Source organism: Mastomys coucha, chromosome X (genome assembly GCF_008632895.1).
Source record: "Mastomys coucha isolate ucsf_1 chromosome X, UCSF_Mcou_1, whole genome shotgun sequence".
In the NCBI taxonomy this organism is placed as follows: Eukaryota; Metazoa; Chordata; class Mammalia; order Rodentia; family Muridae; genus Mastomys; species Mastomys coucha.
The window spans coordinates 160,990,691-160,997,578 of record NC_045030.1 but is presented as its reverse complement, the minus strand read 5'-3'; the positions used below and the strand labels follow the sequence as shown (position 1 = coordinate 160,997,578).

The 6,888-nt window shown below is 37.6% G+C and overlaps 1 protein-coding gene across 12 annotated transcripts in view; it reads left to right on the top strand.

Annotated features, from left to right (window-relative positions):
• The window catches only part of Frmpd4 (FERM and PDZ domain containing 4), a 659,278-nt gene that overhangs the window by 393,804 nt on the left and 258,586 nt on the right, over window positions 1-6,888 (top strand). The window contains exon 1 of one of the 12 annotated variants that reach the window (XM_031371302.1): window positions 877-932. The exons of the other annotated variants lie outside the window; for them this stretch is intronic. The gene's annotated coding sequence lies outside the window, so the exon portion shown is untranslated. Of the gene's footprint in view, window positions 1-876; window positions 933-6,888 lie in introns of those variants that run through there. 12 annotated transcript variants of the gene reach the window in all.

Sequence of the window (6,888 nt, the reverse complement as noted above, 5' to 3'; positions counted from 1 at the left end):
AGGGGAATGCCAGGGCCAATAAGTGGGAGAGGGTGGGGTGGCAAGCATGGGGAGGGGGGAGGTAACAGAGGTTAGTTCTTGTTGTTTTTGTTTGTTTGTTTGTTTGTTTTTTAGAGGGGATACTGGGAAAGGAGAAATCATATGACATGTAAATAAATAAAATATTTAATAAAAAAAAGAGTGGTACTGTGAACATAGCTGAACAGGTCCCTTTGAATGGCTGTGGGTATAGCTAAGTGCTAGAGTATTTTCTCTACATGTACAAGTCCCTAAGTTGAACACACACAAACACAAACCCATTTTGTCTTTTCACTTGTTTGGGGGCTACATATAGATTTGGAATGGCAGGGCCATATGAAACTGATGTACTCAAGTTAGACTCTATGTTTCACTTTTTAAGATACCACCAGAGTAGTTTCTAGAGTAGCTGTAACCATTTAGATTTTTGCAGTTTTGTGAGATGAGTCTTTATATTGTGTTTTTTTTTCCCTCAAACAAATAGAGTTTGAACTATCTTTGTTCTCCAACATCACTGAAATATTCTTAATTACAAGAAATTAGTGAAATGGATTTGGAATCAGGAAGCACAGTTGGCCAGAGTCCAGTTGTAATTGAATAGAGATTTGAGAGGAAGGGAAAATGGTTTTATCCCACCACAGGCTATTTTTTTTTTGTTTCAGCAAATGGGTATTGATTATCAAATATAAGATCAAATAGAGAGTGCGGATCATTTTTATAAAAGTATCTGTCCAGATTCTTTGGGGCTTTTTTGCTCCCTATTCAGTCCCAAACACAAGTGCTTGTCCAGGCTTTATAACCCAAATCCCTACTCCTCTCCATAATTGCTACAGGGAGAAGAAGAAGACTCCCCCCTACCCCAGAGTCCACAACTACACAAGGGACTGCTTCTTGAAAACACCACGGGAAGACTGGTATTTCCCTTTAAACATGACCCAATGCCAGGGAATATAGAAGTGCCTTGTGACTTTTGAAGGCTTTCCTAAGGTTGTCACAGAGAAAGAAGCCTGAGTGTGGTCTTTGGAACTCAGTCTCAGAAAACTCCAAAGGAAGAAAGAAAGACCAGTAGTTTGGATCATATCCTGGATTCTAAGTTGTTAGTTTTGTATAGATTGTCCAAGTCCTTTCTTAAGTCAATGTTTGGTATTATAATGTGCCATCTATCTTCCAACATGGCTACGGATGCATTCAGTTGGCTCAGTTAAAGTAATACAAATATTTGTAGTCATAACTAGAAAAAAATAAGTAAGGCAAAAGTAGAGTTTCTAAGGCATGAATTAGGCTTCTATGAAGGTATAGTTCAGACTTCTCTGATTAATGTCTAGGGATTTTTTTTCTTCCTGTTTGAAAATGTTAGAACTCTAACTGGTTTGCTAGTGAGGAGTTCTGGCAACATTAGCTAACTGTACCTTCAGGATTACTATTATCTCCATTTAACATTTATATAGGATGGGTATGTGGCTATTTAAAATTTATATTTCTCTAGTGTTAAGTGTCAAACTCTAAGAGACAATTGGTTATCCAGAAAATTTGTTCTGACTGCTGCTGATGGGTTTGAAAACCAAAATCACCAGCATCATGGTCAAAATCCTGAGTTAATTTTTCTTGAAATGTAAGCTTCTATGGTCCGCTCAGAGAACTTGTAAGATGTCCAGCATAGTACTTCTTTGGAAAGTATTTATTCTTTCTCTACTTCTAATGAGTGTGATAAATAAGGAGAATTCTTCTATTTAATTCATTTTTGGCCATTACAGAGAAATGCTGTAATTATCAGTTTCTGGGGACCACAGGTTGGCACTACAGAGTATTTCTGTATTCATTGGTATTCTTAATTAAAAGAAAAACTGGAAAGATAATGTATGGTTAGTAATTAGCCTCTTTATATTTAACTTTTTACTTGTCTACATATCTTTTGAAGGAGATTAGACTTTTTTTTTGAAATCTTGCCTTGGGATGCAAGTAATCTCAGCATCAAATTGTTTCTTTGGGTGGAGGTGTAGCCTTCACTGAGTTGATGGACCAAATGGTGGGAGGAATCACGCTCTGTGTGTTCAAAACTACAGTGTGATAGCTAAATAATGAGAAAGTTCTATCCTTATGAGTGTTCGAGTACATGGTCTAAGATACTTCAAAACATTTAAGTTATATCTATGTGCATAATTTCATCATTATTTAGGGTAGGGCTGAAAAACTATTTTCTTTTTTTGTTGATTCTTATTATTTTTTAATTTATTTATTTTTATTAGATATTTTCTTTATTTACATTTCATATGGTTTCTCCTTTCCTAGTTTCCCCTCCAAAAAACAAACAAACAAACAAAAACAACAAGAACAAACCCCTGTTGCCTCCCCCCTCCCCATACTTGCCACCCTACCCTCTCCCACTTATTGACCCTGGCATTCCCCTACACTGGGGCACAGAATCTTCAGTACCTGACTAATACAAATGTAGAGGCTCACAGCCATCCATTGAACTGAGTACAGGGTCCCCAATGATGGAGTTAGAGAAAGGACCAATGGAGCTGAGGGGTTTGCAGCCCCTTAGGACGAACAACAATATGAACTAACTAGTACCCTCAGAGCTCCCAGGGACTAAACCACCAACCAAGGGGTACACATGGTGGGACTGATTGTTCTGGCAGCATGTATATAGTAGAGGGTTGCAAAGTCGATCATCAATGGGAGGAGAGGCCCTTGGTCCTGTGAAAAACTATTTTCTTTATGGAATTACTGATCCATAAGGTTAAAAAATGAAGAAGGGACTGGAGATATGGCTCAGTAATGGGAAGCACTACCTATTCTTCCTGAGGACATTGATTTATATTCCTAGTTCCCACATGTTGGCTCGAAAACTTCTATAACTCCAGCTCCAGAGGATCTAACACTGTCTTCTAGCTTCTGTGGCAGAATGCATGTACATGGTATACACAAACACTGCATAGTACACATATGCTGATGCACTATGAACTTGTATGATATTTCATAGTTTGGAAACTAGTGTCTTTTAGAATAGCTTAAAAGCAGTAAGATCCTGACTCCTGAGACTGTGGTGAGGCCTGGGAATAGAAAGTTTCCAATGTACCCAGGTGATACTGGTGAATATGGTGGGTGCACTGGAGTACTTTTTCTGCTTCCTTTATTTGCCCTCAGCACACTAACAGGAATCACATATTCCTGGTGATAAAATATAGACTAATCAAGTCACACACATTTGCTGAATTAGAATCCGTTGTGTAAATATATCAGAACCCTGTTTACAAAGGCCCACTTTCATTGCTATTACTTGGAGACACCTAAATTACTGCTATAGTTTTTGGTGGTGCCAGAGATAGAGCCTATGCCTTCATATGTACAAATATGATACCATTGAGCTACACCACCAACCTGAAGTATAGTGTTTGGGGAACAGAGAACATTTTTAAGAAATATGGCAAACTGGACACTGTGGTGATGCCTGTAATTCCAACATTTGGGAAGTTAAGGCAAGGGGATCAGAGTTGAAGGCCAGTATTGTCCCAAAAAATTTCCAAACTTGAAACAAATCACACAAAACAAAATACGTTTTTTAGTTCTTATTATTACCATTTGGAAGAGAGAGCAAAACTGAGGATGGGATGAAGTCAAATGAAATGGGAGAAACCACAAGGAAAGAAAAGACACTTAGAACAATGTATAATGGTGAGAATTGGCTAAGAGAGGAAAAGGTTTATAGAATGAGAAAGGCAACAGTACCAATGATCCATAAGACTAGGTATAAATGGAGATAGGTACCCATACATATATGGCTATGGATATAAAAATGGATGAGGTATAGATACAGACAGATAAAATATAGATACTAGTACAGATATTGGATCATATATATAGTATAGATATATACTGTCAGCCATGGTTGGAGATCTGTGCTCTGATGCAAAGGAAACAGGAGGGTTTCAGGAAGCTAGGAGGTTGTCAAGATTGGGAGGAGCCTTGGGAAGATAAAAGATATCACATTATCTCTAGGCAAAGACTTTCTTCCATACAGGCAGGTGGGTACAAGCCCACTTGAAGACCAGAATATAGGCTGACTGGAGGTAGATACTCAAACCTACAAACAGACAAATGCAAGCAAGCTGCCAAAGGCAAAAGCAGTCTAATAAGAATAGCTATATAACATTACAACAGTGTTTATTTTTCAGTTCCTTGGACATCCAAGGTCAGCCATTTTGTGCTTACTCAGCTCCCTGGATATCCTATATCAGCCATATTAGCTGACTTACACTAGTTGTCTATAGTAATGTCATGCTGCCTAAGTATATATTGGTGCTTATGCCCTTCTGTTTCCAATATACACTCACCCAGGTGAATCTTTGTTTATGGTACTTTATTTTTTAAAATAATTACTTATTTATACAACCCCTTTTTCTTAAAGTATTCTGGTTTGGATAAAACAAGATAACTTTATCTAAATAACATACTACTAATATTAAGAACATCCTTCAGAGACATAATATTTCATATAATTGACAACCAGTCATCAGAGAATATCAACAGGCTCTTTTTTTATTTGCAGAAACAGTCAAGGGTCTTAAGAATTGGAATATCCATATCTTATTGCTTTTCAGATTCATGTTTGGACCTATACCATTAGAGTATGAGGCCTCAGTTCTTTGAGTCAAATCCATACTAAACTCCCTGCATTTTAGGACTTTGACTCCTACTTTGACAGTTTCCGAAACCTGGTAATGTGTGTGCAGCTCAGCTTACCTGTATCTGTACCAACTTACTCTTCCCTACTTAGCAGCTGGGACACAATAAAGATCTGGCCATGTGCTTCCTTCCAAAGCTTTCCTTGGCTATACTCAGTATTTATTAAGTACCAGCAACTACTGAGGTTGCCTAGATATGTAAGAAAAATTGCTGTTTTCAAAAACCTCAGAGTTCAGTGGAAATACAGGGATAATAATAGATCTGGCTTTAGAAGCAATGGAGGCCCCCAAAGAGGAATGAATGTAGTATTTTTGACTGAAATGACAGGAATAAAAGCTGTTGCCAAGGGCTTCACTCTCCTGGGAGGCCAATCTTCGGTTTCAATGGAGCCATGACTACTTTAGCTTCTACACATATACTTAAGTTTCATGGTAAATGGTGATCACCATATGTTACTTTCCCTTCAATTTTTTTAATGGAGTAAGAACATGCTTATGTGACTATAAAGTGGGTAAGCTTAATGCATGGGTGACTCATAAATCTGGGTCTTTCAATTTAGTATGTAGGAGAAAAATATTAAAGCATGAATATAATAAATACTAGTCAGTTGGCAAGATAAAGGACCATGAGTCAAGTTGGAGTCTATCAATTGACATAGGATGTTAGAAAAGAGACTAAAGGATCATTTCTAAAACTATGGCCTGGTTTTATAAGCTCAAATTTAAGAGACTTTTCCCCATAGTCATTGTCTTCTAGCCATCAGCACCCTGTATGTGATAGGGTTAGGGGTTGTCTCTATGTGTGTATTGAATAAGACACCATACTCTATTATTCTACCAGCAATTCCCATGGTGGGCAATTAAATAGAACCACTGTCTCCTTAATGCAATAGACTTCAATTCTGACTCTTGAATAATAAAGCTTAATAATGAGCTGAAGAAACTTCCACTTTGTTTTCCAGTTTGGACTTGGCCCAACTTGGAAATTGCTGAGCCATCCCTATCTGCCAATCTGCTACTGGTCAATGGGAAATATATTTTTGGCTCATCTATCTCTAGGAGAGAATTGTCTGAATAAATGCAAGGAGCTTCTATCTTCACTATGTTGTCTTATCGACTCCATCAGAACACAGCCAACTTAAGGAAATAGGATTCAGTCATCACAGAAATCAGAAACAGAAAGACTCACCTCATATACCTGTGAAAGCCCCCAGCTTTCTTTCTAGAACTTACCTGATCTAATTCAAATATCCCAAGGAGAGAAAAAGTAATTGATTGTCTGCAAACATTATTTGATAGCTGTAGGGTTCTTCTTGTAACATTTACTTCCAAGGTTTTATAAGACTCTGACTTAATTTGTGGTTGGAGCTCTTTCCCTGTTACTCTGTGATAAACTCCCTTCAACTTTTTTCTCTATAAACGTTACTGTCAAATGCCATACAGTTGTTGTTGATATTGTGATCTTGTTGCCATTCTCTGTTATTTTTTAAAAATTTAATGCACATATTAATTTCCCATTAGATTAAACCTATGTATTTAACACTCAATAAAGGCCAAATGGATCTGATTAGATTCATCAAGTTGTTGCACTCAGTTTTTGGCAATATAGTTCCAGGGGCCTTAGCAGAAATGAAAAGTTGTAACCATGAAGAGAATAAAAAAAGAGTTATGTTGCTGGGGAGATAGCTCAATCAATAGGCCACGTGCTTGTCTTACAAGCATGGTAACCCGAATTTGATACCCAGCATCCAAGGGAAAAATCCATCTGGGTATGATGTATACACTTGTAATTTTATTTCTATGGAGGCAGAGACAAGCTAGAGATCAATGGCTAACCACTCCAGCCGAACTATGAGTTCCAGATTCAATGAGGGATCCTGTTTTAAAAACAGGATACTTAAGTGACTATGTAAGAGATCAGTCACTAACCTTTGACCTACACATGCTTATATACACTTGTTCATACACATCTTCCTACACACATGCACACCCACACCCTCTCATACACACTCTCTCACCCACACCCACCCACTGGAAAGATCTGTTTATGGTATCCAACTGTTATTTTGTAAAGTTTTAAATATCAAAAACAGGGAACAGTATGTTGTAGGTGAGGCAGTATGCCTCATTTGTTGGATTAATTTTTTTTCTGTCTCTTTTTATCTCCCGTTCCTTCCTTTCT